The sequence below is a fragment of the Esox lucius genome, chromosome 8 (genome assembly GCF_011004845.1).
Source record: "Esox lucius isolate fEsoLuc1 chromosome 8, fEsoLuc1.pri, whole genome shotgun sequence".
In the NCBI taxonomy this organism is placed as follows: domain Eukaryota; kingdom Metazoa; phylum Chordata; class Actinopteri; order Esociformes; family Esocidae; genus Esox; species Esox lucius.
The window spans coordinates 24,180,342-24,199,571 of NC_047576.1; the positions used below are offsets into that span (position 1 = coordinate 24,180,342).

Here is a 19,230-nt window from a genome sequence, read left to right on the forward strand (position 1 = left end):
GCTGTGTATATGTATGTATGTATGTATGTTGTAATGATACATACCTTAGATAGCCATAGTTCGTGATTGTCTCCGTGCTTTTTGAGGTCAGTTCATGTTGGTTCCATTATAAATAATATATAATAGTTACTGCTTTCATTAACGGTTTTGATAATTTTTGAAAACATTGAATGCATTATGAAATAAGGACATCAACTAATGTGTTCTTTTTGTGTTCCCTGCCAAACACTGGATTTCAAATTTTGCACACACTGCATGTTGCAGTTTCCTTTACTGTCCTCTCAAAGAAATCCCAGATGACGCTGACAAGGCCCTTTCTTCTAACTCTGTTGGAGGCAAGGCAACCAAATTTGATTACTACCCCCTCATTCTATACTGTATTTTCCAGTACACGTATTAGTACAATTATTAACTGTGTAGTAGAGCCATCTTCTCACTTCTCACTCTTTCTGTGTACAATGGATAGTGGTAATGTAGTTAATGACAAAGTTTCCTACACTGAACTACATTTCAGAGAGTTTACCTAATGAAACTACAGCTCCCTAGAGCCCAGTGTCCCTTTTCATTCATTAATCAATTTATATCATCAATTACTTTATTTCTCTCTAGAACAAGAACACATTGAGCTCACAATCAAAGACAGAATTAAATGGAATCCAGTAAATTAGAATGTCGGTTCAATAACATTTGAATAAAAACATAACATTTATTGTTCAGCACATACAACATATTGTGGTAATTGTGTGTAGCAGTCAGGTATTGAAACAGTTTGCTAAGATGGCTGTGTGGGCAGGTGTTCGACTGCTTCAGCCATAACCAAGAAGAGAGTTTTAAAGGAGCCAGGCATACGTAGGTAAGATAGGCAGAGGCTCTGCAGAGAAAGGAAGGTACTGTAGGAGAAACTCAATACGGTTTGAATCTTTTATGAAGATAGAGATATTCAGATCACAGCTACGGTGAAAGAGAGCGAGAACGAAAGCGAGACAGTGTGAGAGCGAGAGATAGGTAGAGAGGACTGCATCTTATATAAGGAGACAGAGCAGAGCAGGAGAGGACCTACTTCCTCATATTTACCTCTGGACTCACTCACCCACCAGTCCCTTTCTACTACCGAGTATAAACAACCCAAAACCTCATTAGACTTGCTTCTGATATGAAGTATGCTACATAGCATAGGATTTTTATTTACCTTTTTAACCACCCTGTTTCCAAAGAAAATTTACTTTGCATAAATGTAAATAAAAACAGAATGCAATGATGTGCAAACATTTAAACCCTATATTAAATAGAAAATACTACTAAGTACTACAAAATAGTACACATTTCTAATTGCAAAGTGGACAACTGTCCTGTGGTCTGACAAAGCAAAATCGAAAATTATTTTTGGGAATCATGGACGGCACGTCCTCCAGACCAAAGAGAAGGACCATCCGAACTTGTTATCAGCGCACAGTTCAAAAGCCAGCATCCGTGATGGTATGGGGGTGTATTAATGTACATGGCATGGGGGATATGCACATCTGTGAAGGCACCATTAATGCTGAACAATATATACAGGTTTTGGAGCAACATATGCTGCCATCCAGACAATGTCTCTTTCACGGTAGGCCTTGCTTATTTCTACAAGACAATCCCAAACCACATTCTGCACGTACTACAACAGCATGGCTGTGTAGTAAAAGAATCCCGGTGCTGAACTGGCCTGCCTGCAGTCCAAACCTGTCACCCAATGAAAACATTTGGTGCATTATGAAACAAAGAATATGACAAAGGAGACCTCGACCTGTTGAGCAGCTGAATTCCTATATCAAGCAAAAATTGGAATACATTTCACTTTCAATTTTCAATTAAATATTTTCAATTAAATATGGGGATAAATTATTTTCACATCATTGCATTCTGCATTTTTTATTTTGCTTTTTATGCAGCGTCCCAACTTTTTTGGAAACAGGGTCATAGAAAACAGAAAGATATTTCAGTTCTAAGAATGATAACAGGGTTACTGTTCAAGTCTATTAAATGTGTGTTCATTTATAACACAGTCTCAAATAGGTTTTTTCTGTTGAGGCATCTCCCATATGTGAATTTCTGATTTGTTTTCTAAAAACAGTCTTACAGAGTTTGGTGTTTTTGCTGATCCTAAATGAATGAATTCAACATAGTTTTGTGCCTATGTCACGGTTGGGAGTGTTGTCAACTCAATTCTTGTACCTGGTTGCCTGTAGCTGTAGTGGTTGCTGAACGGGTGTGTTTCTTTAACATTAGTAGGTGTGTATATATCTACATCCAAGAAAGTATCATATATAACTGAGGTACTTTTACCCCTCCTGCATCTCCACTTTTACTCTTCATTTTCTTCTATGTGCTTACTTATTTGTCCCTCATCAGCTTCCACTTTTCTGGCAAGTTTCTGGCTCTTCACCCAGAATTTCTCCTATACTATCAAAAGTTCCCATTGTTGCTTCGTCTTTGTTGATACAGGAATTCAGTACTCTGTGTAAAACCCTCCCTCCACCATCCAACCAATCGTCGTTTGTGCGGCTCTGCGGTTCATGCACGCGTAGCTACGTGCTTTTAGATTTTTCAGTTGGTGCGAGTAGCCTATGCTTCCTGGCTGTGTGGGTCTGTGCGCCTCTATGCGCTGTCTGCGAATCCTACGCAGACGCGTTTGACATTGAAGTATAAATAAGCCATAGCCTTTGCTGACTTGGTAATGTCGCGCCAGGTGGGTGTTGTTTCAGCGACCAGGCACCTGATTTTTGGTTGTCCGGGAGTTAGTTGCTTGCTCAGTCTTGTAATGGAAGCCGTTGCAGTTGCTGTGTAGCCAGTTGACAAGATGGTTGTTTTCTCGCGTCTCTTCCGATTTCATTCAAATATGGAAAATGCCATTGCTAACTAGACAACTAATTGTCCGATTTGTTTCGTCTGTCAGACCGAAATAAGGTTGTCTGCCCGCAAATGTTTCGCTTGTGCATCAACAAGCTCTTACTTTCCCTAGCTAGCTAAGCAGTAACGTGCTTCGCTGATGACGTTGTCACTTGATCGCGATCATCAGCTTGGTTTGGGTTTTTGTGCAATGTCTGTTTGTTTGAAATGTGTGAGAAAATATGATTTATTTTGAGAATTTTCAGTAATTAACAGCAGCATTCTAGAATTCTATTGTAGCCTAATATTATTTGAGGTTTTCTTTAGCACTTCAAGTATCGTGATTTAGTTGTGATATTGCGATGAATCGTGATGTATTGAAACATAAAATGTATATCATGATATATATCATGTCGCAAGGTACTTGCCGATACCCACCACTAATGTTTAGTGTCTCTGTCTGACAAGGTTTATGAGAATGAGTTGCCAGTGGGCCAGTCTGGCTCTGTGGACATTATACTTAGTGTCATTCTATTTGCCTGGTGTGACGTTGAACTGGTCCTGCTCTGGTCGTATCTGGAGCAGGTGCCGGGTCGGAGATCCTGGGTGGGTCTGTGGGTGCGTTGTTAACAAGGGCTGCACTCTCTCTCTCTTTTTTTGGGGGAGGGGTCTTTTTTAAATTTTGTACCCGGGATGGTATGCTCTGGTGGCTCTTGTTGCAATTAAAGGGAAGTGTCCGTCAGAGGCTATCTGTGCTCTTGGTGTGTGTGTGGCAATATGTGTTTGTGTGTGTCTGTTGGAGGGCTATCTGTGCTCTCGGTGTGTGTGTGGCAATATGTGTTTGTGTATGTCCGTTGGAGGGCTATCTGTGCTTTGTGTGGCCCATATGTTTGGCTGCTGATAGAGCGTGGATTACTGTGTTTGGGTCTGAGATAACAGGCTGTTTATAACCTTGGCAGAGTCTGGGGCCTAATCTGGTAGCAGCATATTTCCCCTCAGCTCCTCGATAAAGGCCTGTTAGCAGCTTTATCACACGGCCAGATAGAAGACGAGCCAGAGCGAGACGAGCTGGGTAGAGGCAGAGTACAACAGTACCGAGCCCCGTTCAGACACCATGCAGACACACACACACACGCACGTGCACACGCACGTCTCTGCCGCACAGTTATTTTTAGAAGCCCTCCTGTCCCTCTCTTCCCTGGCATATACCGCCGGAAGGAGCAATCAATTTCTACATCTGCTTTGGGAGGCAACACGGAGACCAGCCAATAGGCACTCTTTGTCATTGGGGCTTTTGTTTACAGGTGGGCACATCAGGAAAGGTGAAAGGACAGCACCACATGTTTGTCTCGATATTAAGAGTTGGACACACTGTTATGACTACTGAACAATCAGAATGATTAGAGCTAAAGGTTCTTCTAAGTTAGGAAGCGGAGGAACTATATTACTATAGATTTTGTCTCTGTCTTTGTGTTTGTACTACTTATAAGGCTGCTAGGCATTATGGGAAAAGCGTACCTGCCGGGGAAACTAGTCCCTTCTTTCGAACTGAGCTCTGTGCCATCCACATCATGATGGCTGTGCCTCAGCACAATTACTAAGACCTCCTTTCAGTGGCAGAGAAGGAAAATTGACATCCTCTATAAATTGCCTGTACTTTTCCTGTAGCTTAAAGAAGATCTTTAGTTTGTCCCGCTTTCGTTCAGTCACTCTCTCCTTCCTGTTCTCTCCCTTCCTTTCTCTCTCCCTCCTTCAGGAAAATAGCTTTCCCGCAATCAACAGAGTGCTTTCTGCACTTAGGGGTAAATACGGGTAGCCTGAAGCATTAGCATACCATTATTCAGACAAGTGTCAGCGCTTAGCAGTTCCCTCTGCATTGGAGCACAGTTTGAGTTGGCGAGTTGAACTAGTGGGAGAACTGGAAGGGAGTATAGAGAGCAGCAGGGCTTTGGTCTTTCAGAAGTTGGTGAAGAGATTGATCTGGCAAAACCACTCAACTGCTAAACATATTCACCCGTCTTTGTCTTAAAAAACAATCCATGGAACACCTGCCATGTGATCATTCACATGTGAGGTGAATTGAAATAACCAATTGGATATGTCTTTCTTCTGAAAACACACAATTCAAATGGCGACGATTCTAACTGTTGGTAAGTTTGCTGCACACCACAATAGCTGCACTCGTTTGGGAAGATGTAGTGATTGTTAGCTGGACGCGGCGGCCACGGCGGACCTGTTTGTCAGTGGAGAGGAACTGGGTGCGGGCAGGAGTCTCAGGAGGTCTGTAGCATGTAGGTCAGGCTTTTATCATTCAGCCAGTACCTGACAGTTTACAGAGGAGAGGCAAGGGCTCAACAAACCATGCAGGAGAGTCATGCACTTAGTGAAGTGTTTGGTTTTTCTACTTCTGTACAGTTCCCCATTACAGACAAAAAGCCAACCTGACAGTGAAAACACAATGATATAGCTGGCTTCTCAAATAAAAAAAACATTCTAAAAATACAAGCAGCTGCTGCCAGTTATTCTGAACCATGGTGATTGTTGGAATTTGAGAGCTTAGGGTAAACGAAGATGAACAACAGATCTCATAAACACCCATTAGGGGCTTTCATGTACCAAGGTGAGGGAATGTTTGAGAACTAAATCGGATCTAAAATATAAACCTTAGAATTATACAAATGCATCCAACATGTTTGTAGGGTTACAAGCTTGACATTGTCATTGTGTGTAAAGATTATGGAACCAAATGCTAAATGTTTGACCACTTATTAATCTAGAGGTTCACATACTTTTTATTCCAAGAAAAATTGGATCGTTTTACTCAATAAATAAGTATTTTTTGTGTGATTTGTTCAGTGAGTGTTAACTTATCCATTTTAAGGATCATGTTTTCAGTCACATTAATGCCGAATTCTCCAAAGTGTTGAAAGATTGTTGGAAATCAGGCTTTTGACTCTTACTGTGGAAAATAATGACAAAATAGTTTTTCTTTTCAGACCCCCCATCCCAGCCTCCACCCACCCCTTACACTGCCTCATCATTTCATATTCTTTTGTCCGTGTCTCCTGCGGTAGGGACAGGCTGTGATGTCTGCACCAGGCCTGATCTCTCACCTTCTCTCCAGGGAGTCTCCTTCCCTCTATCTAACCTCCACCCCCCCACGCCTTCACTCCTCCTCGCCTCCCCTCTTTCTTTTGGGTCTGTTGATTGACAACAGGGGTTCATCTTGACCTACATTTACATCTGCTCAGTGACCCAGATAGGGCTCTCCCCTCCTGCCCTCTCCTCTCATTTCCTCTTCACTCCTCTCCTGCCATCTTCTCCTCTTCTCCGCTCTCTTCTCCTCCAGTAATGTGTCAGCCACTCAGAGTGAATCTTCTCTGCTTGTGTTGGTTTATCATGTGCTACTGGGGAGTCTGGGCTCTGACTGGTTAGAATTAGAATTAGTGTCCCCAGGCCCTTCTGTCTGGGGCGTTGGGACAGAGAGATGGGTTCCCAGCATTAGTGTGTGTGTATGTGTGTTCCCATCCGTTAGCCCCCCCCCCCCATCACGCCAGTCCACTCTGACCATTCTAGGTCATCCGATTATCAGGTCATGACCGTTCGCTGAGATTGCTAATCAGGGAGCTGGGAAACGTGACCAATCAGACATCATACAGAGGCACTTGTTTTGGGGATTTCTTTCAACTATCACTTCAACCAGGTTGTCTCATTCGGGCCTTTTTAAACAATTTTTCAGAATCAGATGGATTTTAAATGAATCAGATGTTACCATTGTCATTTGTCTTTGGTGAGTGCATGCTAACATGCTAAAGTGGGAAAAGCCTGTGTGAGGAATGCAATCCAGGCAGCATGTAGTGATACAGAGAGACAGGTCTGTAATGGAATCTGAGTGTGTTTCATGCCCCTCCGATTGTTTCCCTGCAGAATGCCAGGAACAAAGTCAGCACTGGCAGTCTACTGGCAGCATCTTGTACACAAATGGAGGAGAGAAGGGCTCCCATGGGATCCCACTGTTACAGACAGTTAGACATGCTCTCTCTCTGTCTCCCTCTGTTTCTCAGTTTCACTCTGTCTCTCTCTCTCTGTTTTACTTTTTCTGTTTCTCTCGCTGTCTCTCTGTCCCTATTTCTGAGTGCTTCTTTGTCTTTCTATCTGTTCATGTTCTGGTCCCTTTTTCTGTCTTTCTCTCTGTCGCTCTCTGTCCCTTTTCTATCTGCCTCCCTCTATCTTTCTCTCTGTCCCTTTTTCTACCTGCCTCCCTCTATCTATCTCTCTGTCCCTTTTTCTATCTGCCTCCCTCTTTCTTTCTCTCTGTCCTTTTTTCCTGTCTGCCTCCCTCTGTCTATCTATCTCTGTCACTTTTTTCTGTATGTCCCTCTCTGTCCCTGTTTCATTGTGTGTATCTCTTAGACATGCAGTTTGTGTTACAGGAGGCAGATGCAGAAGAATACTTCAGGAGAGCATTGGTGGTGATAAGGAAATATAGCTTGATGTCAGCACTTGGGTATTACCTGCCACATCAAATGGTTTATTGTACATGTTTACAGCATTCAAGCATGGATGTTAGTGTCCTTGTGTAACATGTTTCCTCTTACATACTGGGTTGTAGAATATACTTACAAACGCAGACAGACGATCTGCACACTGTAATTGGCTTTATAAGGTGATTTCTGCTCCTTTGTCACAAGCTTTAAACTAATGATACCCTGTAACAGAGTCACATGGCCCTCTATGAAATCCCAGCTACAATGAAAATGTATTCTTAAAGGTGAAAGTAATAGGCCAAATTCTCCTTGAAGTGATCGTTTCTTTTCATTCATCCATTCTGTAGTCCACACCATTTCGTTTCAGACAATATGTTCCTATCTGATTCTACTATTAACCATCAGCTGGAGAACCCTTTTCCAGCGGCTGTGCTGAATGCTCTTTCATTTTCCCTGGCTGAATGGGCCTGCAATCATAATGACATGGCTTGTGTCCCAAATGGCAGCTTATTCCTTATATCATGTACTGGGCTGTAGTAAGAACTAGGGCACTACATAGGGAACAAGGTGGCATTTGGGAGGCAGATCATGTCATGAACAGTCCCCTGCAGTGGACTCTATTGGATATATTACAGCTTATGTACTGGACTGTATTCACTGGGATGTAAAGTACCACAAATCCTATTATTTCTCAGGCTAAATAACATGCAGGGGTCCCAAAGGCATTGTGCTGCTGTGTGATGTTTAAATGAGAGAGGCTGAAAGAGAGAGAGAGAAGAGAGAATATAAAAGAGAGAGGTGGAAAGTGAAGAGGGACACAGAGATTGAAGAGAGACAGAGAGATATAAGAGAGAGGAGAGAAAGACAGAGAGAAAAGAGAAAGAGAAAACAGAGAAGAGAAAGTCAGAGAGAAAGGAGTGAGAGAGGAGAGAAAGACAGGGAAAAAAGACTGAGAAGAGAAAGACATAGATAAAGGAGGGAGAGAGAAGAGAAAGACAGAGATAGAAGAGAGAGAGCTGTCTGGAAGGTCTAGCTGCGATGTGATGCTCAACACTGACTTCTCTCTCTCTGCTGCGTTTCCTTAAACTGCCAAGTAAGAGCCCCATTAATAATGCAGCTCATTAAAGTGTGTAATTAATCCGTGGCTGTGTAACAGGGAGAGACTGGAGCTCACCAAGGGAGGAACATGGAGGGAGGGGGGCCGGAGGGAGACTTCCCCGGGGGGAGGAACAGGGACGGAGATGGAGTTGAGTTCTGAAGGGATGCAGGAGGAGGAGAAGGGGTAGGAGGAGGGGATGAGAGAAGAGCTGTGGTACAGGGAGACACTGCAGGGCTCTCAAAAGGAACAGCATAGAAGGAACATACTACACCCCTCACAGTGAGGAAGACATCCTCCACAACAACACCGCAATATCTGATACAACACCTTTAAGAAGAAGAACATTCATAAATATAGAGAGGAAGAGACAGAGGGAGTGTAGAGGATGAGGTTGTTTTAACGTGTGTGTGTGTGTGTGTGTGTGTGTGTAAGTCTGTGTAAGTACACAAGAGTTGCTTTCTCATTTTGGAAGAGACACTCTCTTGGGACATAGTTACATCCTGTGATGTAACTGATGTAGCATGTAGCTTAAAGGACCTTCCTTCAGCTTGGTCCTGGGTAAACACATTTGACACACTGTAACAACCACATTATATGCCCAAAATCAGCCACAATGGCTCATTCGAACTCAGCAGCACTTCCAGTACCAGGCAGGCGAGTGTCAGTTGGGTAATAGCTGCAGGCTAGCTGGACTCAGATAGCATCCAAGCCTGCCTCTACACTCTCACTTTCCCTCACTCCAGGCCCTCATCTGCTCCAGATGTGGACTAATTTACTGCGACTTGGCTAATCATGGTGATTAAGGATTAATTACTGTTAATCACTTTTACATAAACTGGTTGGCAGGAGGAGAGCTGTGCTGGATGAGAAATGCCCGCCAAGTGAAAACAGTCCAAAAGAGGGAGGGAGGCAGCCCATGTTTCCATGCTGTTGGGGTTTACAACGAATCAACCAGGATTTTGGCTATTCAATTTACTCATGAGCACTCCACTAATGCTTCAGTGATATCCCAAAGACTCTACGCTAAACAATTTATAACACCCCAGGATACCCTTGTGAACCTCCTAAGAAAAATATACAAATAATTTGAACATGTATCTTACTGTATTAGGTGCTGGATGTAAAATGTATCAAAATAAAACAGAATGCCTGTGGCTCTGTATGTTCCCATGGTGACATTCCTTCATATTTTAAACCTCATAAGAATACAGATTCTTACTGTCTGAAGGAGTGCTGTCAGTCTGTAACATTTTGGCTTGTAACTACATAGCGTGGGTTGCCTTTGGTGTATGGTGACCTTCATAGAGGGCAGATCACAAAAGCATATCCGCCTCTGTCCTTGAGTCTCTGTCATCCGGGGTGGCACATGGTGAAAGGGATGACCGGTGAAAGGGCGTGTGACGATTCATTCACCCTGGGGAGGGATATCATGGAGAAACATCCACCTGAGTTCCATGAACTGACAAGGGAATAGAGCAGGTGTGTGGTTGGATCCAAACAGTGGATCGGACTGGTGTCTGTCCTCCTGGTGGACCTACACCTTCATCTTCCTGGCCTGGTTTTGGGGCGTCCATGACACGCTCGTCTGATCTCCTGAAGAAATGGTTCTAATAAGGGGAGGAGGCAGGGAGGGGGTGAAGAGACCAGCGTTAATGACACGGCCCAGTCCCATCCAACGCACAACCCCCCCCCCCACCCACCCCACCCCACCCCGGGGCCCTCGGAACAGTCTGCTGTCTGCCGACCGAATGCTGACAACACAATGACGACCTGACTGACTGGCTCCTCTATGGACTGGCGACCGGGTTATGTTAAGGTATAAAAGTGATATGCAGCAATTGTCAACAAGGTCGTACAGATAAAATCAGCTGCATTGACAGATATCGTTCCCTTGATGTTTGGAACAGATCTCATTGGGTAGATATTAACTGACTTCTAGCTATTTAGTTGTTTCCCAGACAACACTTTAATACTTTAACAATGATCTGCAGACTCCAGAGTTAATAAGACTCTACAGGATGTATCATGCCCTTTCTCATTGTATTAACGGTGGCCTTCCACTCAGAGGAATCACATCAAGCATTCCAAATCGGATAGATTTAAAACGTAAAAGAAAAAGGAGCTAGACAGTAGAAATATACTTGACCGGAGGCCTGATATATCGCCTCTCCCATTTTTCTTCTGAATGCCTTTCACTTAAGATCTGTGCTCATGGAGCTGCGGGCCTGCTGTCTGTCCTCTGTAGCAGGGCTTCATTACTAGCTGCCTCTAGGCCTGGCTGTGCCTTGTACTGATTATAATTACCATTATTAGAGGTGGCTGGCCTGCAGGGAATGACGAGGGTGAGCGTAGGGCTAAATCACAAATGGCGCACTATTCCCTATGCAGTGCACTAATCTGATAAATAGTGGTGCTGTATGTAGAGAATAGGGAGCCGCTTGGGAGGCACAAAAAGGGAAGCTGGCGCTGACTGCGATCCGCTCACTCTGGGGCTGCTGGTCACAAACATGTGGGACCTCATAGAGCGTTAGAGCCACCCTAGTAGGCTAATGGTTAATGGGACGCCTCTCTGCTCCTCTGCCAACCCCTGTCACCTTCTGAAGAGCACTGTGGACTATTCTTTTAATTGACCTTTTATATTATATATTGTTAATATCTCCTTTAGTTCAATAGCCTTCGGCTGGGTTAATTCAAACCTGCCACAACAATGTTTACACTGTGTTTTTACTTACAAAGTAAATGCCCACACTCCTAATTCTAAAAGGAGTGTGGAGGTCAGACTATTTGGGGGTCACCCTAGTAATAGTTGTAGGTTATTATACAATACCCAAGACCAGTCTGGATGTAGTTGTAGGTTGGTATACAATACCCAAGACCAGTCTGGGGATATTTGTTGGGTTTTATGAATTACCCAACACTATTCTGGCAGTTGTTGTAGATTTCTAAACATTACCGAAAACCAGTCTGCTAGTAGATGTAGATTTGTAAATGTTACCCGATACTATTCTGGCAGTAAGTTCTAGATTTTTAAACATTCCCCAAGACAAGTCTGGTAGAAGATACAGATTCTAAAACATTACCCGAGACAATTCTGGCAGTTGTTGTAGATTTTTAAACATTACCCAATGCCAGTCTGGTAGAAGAAATAGATTCTAATACATTATCTGAGGCTATTTTAGCAGTAGTTGTAGATTTTTAAACATTACCCAAGACCTGTCTGGTAGAAAATATAGATTCTAAAACATTCCCCGAGACTATTCTGGCAGTTGTTGTAGATTTTTAAACATTACCCAAGACCAGTCTATGAGAACAGTGCAAGAAGAGTGGGTGTCTAGACTCGGCAATGGGAAATTGATTAAATGGACCCCTTCATTTATCAAACCTTTAGTATGTCTGTTTTAACATCTTCCTCCATTTGACTAATGAGCATTGATGTGTAATGAGTGGGCTCTCTCACCAGGCCTACTGTACAGTATTTACAGATCATGAATGGCTCACAATTGGAAATCATCTTTAACCCTTTCTGGTTGGGGGGCTGTGGTGTGGTGGGCCTGTCTAGATTAATTTACAGTGACAGCACTGGCCCTATTTGTTTGCATTGGTGATTCAGTGGGCACACTTCATTGTGGCTTTAACAGTTAATAAATCACAGCAGCCCCCTCTCACTCCCGACGCCAGGGAGGAGGGTGTGCCACGGTGGTCCTGTCACGGGGCAGGCGGCAGAGCTGAGGCGACAGCTACATGCTAATTCTACATCGGCATAATTCATTATGCAGTCATGAGGGTAGTGGAACGGAAAGCAACACACACCGTGAGGATGAGGACAGACCTGTTCAAACCAGGACTTCGGTGGTTTGCCCCGTTCCCCCTTCGCGGCGCTATCAAAGCTGAAGCGCGTCAACTGAGACAGTTATCTGAGAGGCTGCTGTCCATGAGTGATGTTGAAAATAATCTATTGAAAAAACATCATCACTATAATCAACATGGAATATATCCATGACAAATATTCAAGTATACAGAATAAAACACTTCTTTATTCATGATCATCATCAATTGTGTTAACAGCCAGTAGCGTTTTGTACAGGGTATCATGTTTGATTTATCCAAAAGAGTTTGGCTAAGCCACACATTACACAATATTTTCTGGTTTATAAGCTATATTTTTTCATGAGTTGTCTTCGAGAGGGGGATCAACATTAGGACATAAACATTATGCCTGTTAATAGAATCATTTGAAAATCTTTTAATTATACTTCAATTTTCTTCATAGGTTATTTGTAAATTGTTGCAGAGAGATTTTATTAAATGACTTTTTATTTTATTTTATTCAAACGAAATACCCTCCAATTAAAAACATATTGCTCAAAGTACTCCTTGTGTATGTTCTCTAATGAGGCACCGTATATCCTGTATAGAAATGCTGCCGTCAGCACAGTGTATGCTAATGTCAGACCTCATGTTTTATCATTTCCTAATTGTTTTTACAGACCTAACTAATGTCGTGCATGTCCTGTGCCTGGTGTCCAGTATAGGGCATATGTGGACTGGCCCAGCCAACGGTCACCTGACCGGTGTTAGATGTCACTTCTGGCCGGTCCACTTGCTGCTGACTGAGCCGCAACACAGAGTATCACATTACAGCATCGCTATGTAAAATGGAGAGACTCCAAAGGTCTCCGTCTCTCTGCCAGCATTGGCAGCTCAGACCGCAGTAACAGCGACCCATTCTGTCGGAGGAGCCTCCCCCCAATCACACACACACACACCCTCAGAATGACCACACATCTTTAACTGTGACAGAACGACCCAACGTCATTAATTAAACATCAGGGTTTTCCCTATCATCAGACTGCTATAAGCTTCCACGCCAAAATTCCCTGTCGACATGTCGGAGAAATCTAGAAGGGGATTACATGTGGTAATAGCTTCTGACAGCCCCGCTCACTGTCTGTGGTGTGGCTTCGTCTCCCTGCCCTAATCCGATAGGATGAGATATCCGGACCGCGGATGGCAGTCGGTACAGGCTGTACTGTGCTGTAACTATTAGGGCCTGCTATTGTTATGCCATTTAAAAAGAGCTGAATCGGTTGGAAACACAGGCAGGCAGGCAGTGTCCTGGAACAGAGCTAGCTGCACCTTAATCCCCCTTCCACAAGGCTTTGATTCACTCCCAAATATTGTCACCGCTGTCCGAAAACTGACAGACTTAAAGCTATTTTGGGGAGGATGGAAGATACCCGCTTCTATTTTGCTGTTGTATAATTTCTCCACTCCACAGTTTGTTTGTGTTTTTCTGTCCAATGGTTTGAGATGTTTTTGTTTCTACAGTGCTGTTGTAACTGGGATGAATCAGGACGGTGACTGGTGTCTCAAAGCATGTGGATAATGTTTTATTTGATAAATGAGCCGGGTCTGTATATCTCCCTCGCTGTACTAGGTGGTTACACCCTGCCCCTGGCTGCGTATGGTGTCTCCCACAGCCAATTCCCTGGACTCCACTTCTGCTCTCCGATACGCCTCAGTGTCTTTCCAAAGCCCACTTTATACCTGGTTCCAACATGAAGCCTTTGTTCCTGTCTGTTTCGGACTGTACCCCTATTTTCAGATGATTTTTAGAATACGTTTACTTCAACACCATTCTGTTGAGGATGAAAAGACGCACTGTGATCTGATTTGTGATCAGATCTTTTTTATTTTAAACACACAAGGTCAGGTCATGGAAAGCCTGAAGCTGGCTTATTGGGAAATGGAAAATGCAGTTGGAGGGGGAGAGAGAACATGTTCCAAATCCTACAGCACAGTACAAGGGGAAGAAGATCAGAGGGAGAGGGATTGGAGAGACAGAGAGAGAGGAGGGAGAGGGATTGGAGAGACAGAGAGAGAGGAAGGAGAGGGATTGGAGAGACAGAGAGAGAGGAGGGAGAGGGATTGGAGAGACAGAGAGAGAGGAGGGAGAGGGATTGGAGAGACAGAGAGAGAGGAGGGAGAGGGATTGGGGAGACAGAGAGAGAGGAGGGAGAGGGATTGGAGAGAGAGAGAGAGGAGGGAGAGGGATTGGAGAGGACAGAGAGAGAGGAGGGAGAGGGGATTGGGTGAGACAGAGAAAGAGGAGGGAGGAAGAGAGGAGGGAGAGATAATGACAGAGGCTAGAGTGAACTGAGAGAGGGTTTCGGGAAGCAGACCTCTCCAAATGGAGGTGTGTAAATCATCCCCATGGCTAATATTCTCAGTTTATCCTCAAAGAACACGGCTGTTTCCTGAGCGGCTTCTTGGAAAGGAAATAAATATTCTCTGATAAACATTCGGACGGTGAAAAATCTGCCTCTCCAAAGCCAAGCGTCCCCATGTTTTTTTCATTTTCTTTTATTAAACATCTTTTGTATTTGTACAAGGCCAGATGAGGGGTTAAATTCATGCCACGTCTCCCATTGGTTGGAATGAGTGAGGTTTTAATTCAGCCTCGGTGGGTGATATTTGGTTTACAATGATGACAGAAGTGACGAACAGTTGTCATCCTTTGGTCCATTATTCATTTAGTTGACCCTGCACTGCTAACCATGTCCGTCCATCTACACTGTCTGCCTGCTCACTGTCTATATACTGTAGGCAAACACTGAGATGTCTATATACTGTCTATATACTGTAGGCAAACACTGAGATGTCTATATACTGTCTATATACTGTAGGCAAACACTGAGATGTCTATATACTGTCTATATACTTTAGAAAAACACTGAGATGTCTATATACTGTCTATATACTGTAGGCAAACACTGAGATGTCTATATACTGTCTATATACTGTAGAAAAACACTGAGATGTCTATATACTGTCTATATACTGTAGGCAAACACTGACATGATCTTCCAGGATGGAATGGATTTGACCTAACAGCTCCCTCACGTGTTTTCCTCTGACACATTTCCTTTCCTTCTGTCTCTCCAGGAAGAGAGATACCACTTTCCATAAACGGACCAATATCGCTCTCATGCCTGCTTTTTTTAGTCCAGATTATTCACGTACCAGATAGAGTTAGAGGGGAAAATAAAACCCATCTGACGACATTAACATAATTCCTGCTTTGTCATATGGGGCATTGCGTCTTTGTGAATGTTTAACATCTTCCTATTTTAACTTCAAGCATCCTCTATGGTTTAACAGCACCGCTAACCCCTCCAAATGTACCAGTTATCCTACTGATATGTATATTTGCTGGGTATTAGCTGTGAGAAGGGCTGTTTAAAAGAGTGTTTTATAAATGTTACCAAATAATGTTTTTGGGATGTACTGTAGCTCACACCCTATGTGAAGCCAGTGTTGCTGGCTAGTATAATTGACATTCAGCCTGCTTTGGCACTGTAATACTCCCATGTGTTGACTCATATTGGGCAGAATAAAGGTTGCTTATCTCATAACTAGTGGGAATTGCATGTCACTGACGCCTGGGAGATGAAGAATAAAGCATTACCCATGCGCGGGTGCACACGCAGGCAGGCACCAAGACACACACACACACACACACACACACACAGCAAGCCATCTTTGAGAGAAACTGGGAAATGGCATCCCTTGGTGACTTATGGCAAACATGATGTTCCCAGTGGAGTGAAGAGATGAAGGGGGAGGAGATGTATGGGGGCGTTTAAATTCTTTACATATAATTGTTATCCTTTGTCTGCTGGTGGTTAAGTAAGTTCAGCAATGCTGTTGGATAGGATGGGCAGAGCAGCACTTGTGTTCAGATGCTGTTTGAAATTCTGTCAATTCCCTAATGCTTTTTCCTGCTTGGAGTGAAAGAAGTGTTGGTGTTGGCTGTTTTGGGACCATTGTATTGGTTCGTTGCACCAGGCCAGGCCAGCACAGCCAAACCCACCTGAAGCATCTGGAAAAAAATGCAGATAGTATTTAAACCCAGGTTTAGAGAAGAGAAGTACTGACCCAAGGCTGGGAAACATTAGGATGAATCAATTAGCCTGCCATTAGCCAATAAAGTGGCCCTCACTGACTCGTGTAATTATGACCCACAGCCAGCCGGTTTTAGAGAGTCACGTTCTTTCCCCCCTACTCTCTTTTCTTTAGACATTTTATTTATTTAAGATAATCCGTTCTGTGTTTTAATGATGTGCTTGTGGTTCCGAGCAAAAATAAATCCATCATAATTTGTCTCCATCAGGGCAAATATCCCATTCAGACCAGACTGAGGCACACAGACACACGGCAGTTCCTAACTCCAGATCCATCTGCTGCTCGTATTGGCTTCCTGTCCGTGGAAACCAAATACTCAAATAAGTCCAGTATTGTACATATAATATCATACTACACTCCAGTATCATTGGAGGCAAAGGCACAAAGAATCCAGTCCCTTGGCTCTGTCTCCATAAAGCCTGATCGTGCTCCCCTGGGGATTCTGTTTGAGGGAACCTTAATAACCTGGGTGAAACCAGGAGAAAGATATCAAAGGGGTTCAATAATGTTGCTATTTTCGTTGTGGTATTGCATTGCTCAGACAGCATTTCTTCTGTGCAGCACTTTGTTGTTTTGATATTCTTACTAAATGACACATTTTAGAAAATGTTCATAAAAAAACACATCTTTTATGTGTTCTACATCTTCAATTTTTCTGGTGCTTTTTGTGGCTGACCTTTGTTCTTAGTTCACTCTTTAAATGTGGATCAAATATTTTCCCTCTCTCTGTTTTTCTCTCAGAGAAAGATCTTCTAAGCTGTGACCTGCAGTGGAATGGTCGCTCTCTTATAAGACTGATGGGGGAGGTACTTTGGGCCAAGTAAAATAAACACTTGTGAATGTTAAGCCCGAGACTTGGCAGACGAGAATCAAATCATTGCGTGAACGCAGGAGGGAGTTTTTGTTCTCGTCCCAAATGACACCATGTCCCCTATGTAGTGAACTAGTTGTGATCTGAGCCCTGTAGTTCCTCGTGAAAAGCAGTGCACTATAAAGGGAACAGGGTTGTATTTGGGACACAATCTTTATGTTCCATTTTCATTTGACAAGTCTAGACATTTTATGACTTTGGGAAGAAATGTATGAACCTTAGTTTTGATTTTCAGTTTCAGACATCTACAAGGATGAGAAGAAAGGAGAGGAGAAAGGACAGAAGATTGGAAAAGGAGAGAGAAATGTCCTCCCTATCTTTTTATGTGGTCTTTGAGTCCCAGAAAGGACATATCATGTGAACTGGCAGTAAACAGTAGACTTTGTTTAGCCATCCAGGGTCATTCATAGTCCAAAACGTAGTTGAACTTGGGATTCATCTGTCCTCAGAATCATAAAGCCTATCCTTCCCACTGCTCTACAAGTGTATTCCTGGTGTTATCCTATGACAGTTGAGGTCCCAACAATATACAACACATTTTTCCAGTGGGTTATAAGACTTGGCACTCACCGCGGTTTCACACCCACTTTACCCATTAGGTATTTATGAGGTGGTAACCACAGGAAATGTGTTGCTCCACCACACTCCTTGCTGTTGGTGAACAGATGGATGAACCAGTGTGGACAGGCCTAGTAGACTTCTGGAGGAGGTCACCATGCGGGCCTAGGAGAAAAAAAGAAACAAAACAAGGGCTACATCCAAAATGGCCCCCTGTTTTGAAATAGTGCACTTCTTTAGACCAGGGCCCAGCGTGGACGATGACCAGGGACTTGGGGCCCTTCCTGGCAAACACATCTGGTGGGAATCCCCTCGCTGACGCTGATCCACACCCTGTCAACTGGGTGAAGGACGTTGCCTAATGACACGGGGGTATTCCCTCTACATTATCAACGCAGACAGGATGCTGGTACAGCAGTCCCTGTACGTCCCATGAGCCCCCCCCCCCCCCCCCCCCCCCCCCAACACGACTCAATCTACCTCCCGCTGGGCGCCCGGTCTGAACCCCTGACCTTTTCCTCTTCCTCCCACTCGCCAGCAGTCACAGCATGTACATTTCCAGTCCACTTAAAGGGAGACGGGGTGAAGGGGGGTGTAGGGGGGTGTAGGGGCGAGCGGCAGGGGTACTATCCCTCTGGCCGTACAGCCGGCCTCTTTCTCATCCCAGTGCCAGCCCCCCGCGCTCCATCCAAACCCCCGTACCAGGGCTTGGACAGCGGTCTAGTCTGAGGTTAATGTACCAAGATACTCCCATTGTCTCTGGACTAATGAACTGTATTCCCTGCCTGTCCTCTTTCATTCAGACACAATGAGACATGTGAGGGGTGCTAATGTTATAAATGACAATCAACACACGTTGGCCTTAAAGCCGCTAAGTTATAAACTGACCGTGTATAAGTAGCTGTATTGCCAAAATGTAATGACATTTTGTTGGGCTGCGTTTGATGCACTTGTTTTCCCTGTTATTATATATATTTGAATGAATGTACACTGGGAGGTGTTTGTTATTGGAACAGACTCATTGTGGCTCTTCGCTATTAGCAGGAGGTAGTATCCACGTCGACCATAAAGAACCGTGAGGAAGACCTCTAGTGTAAGACAAAGGAACTGCATGATTAACTTGGCTCTGCCAGTCCACCCCCTGCCAAGTCTGGTGTACACACTGTCCTCTCTATTGCTCAATGACAGGCTTCAGTTGTTGCCCAGATCTTTATGCCTCCCACAACAGCTCTCTGAGGGTATTGTAGGAATACTAACCAACCACTGCTGTAACAGCATCAATCAGCATGTGTTTTCTGCGTCAGTGAATGGAGGTTACATTTACAGACTGAACTGGAAATCATTCAAGTACAAAACCACCATTATCCACACTTCAAAGTGTCCCA

The 19,230-nt window shown here is 43.8% G+C and overlaps 1 protein-coding gene across 5 annotated transcripts in view; it reads left to right on the forward strand.

Moving 5' to 3' along the window:
• pbx1b (pre-B-cell leukemia homeobox 1b) overlaps positions 1-19,230 on the forward strand; it is a 69,907-nt gene that overhangs the window by 34,257 nt on the left and 16,420 nt on the right. The window lies entirely within an intron of this gene.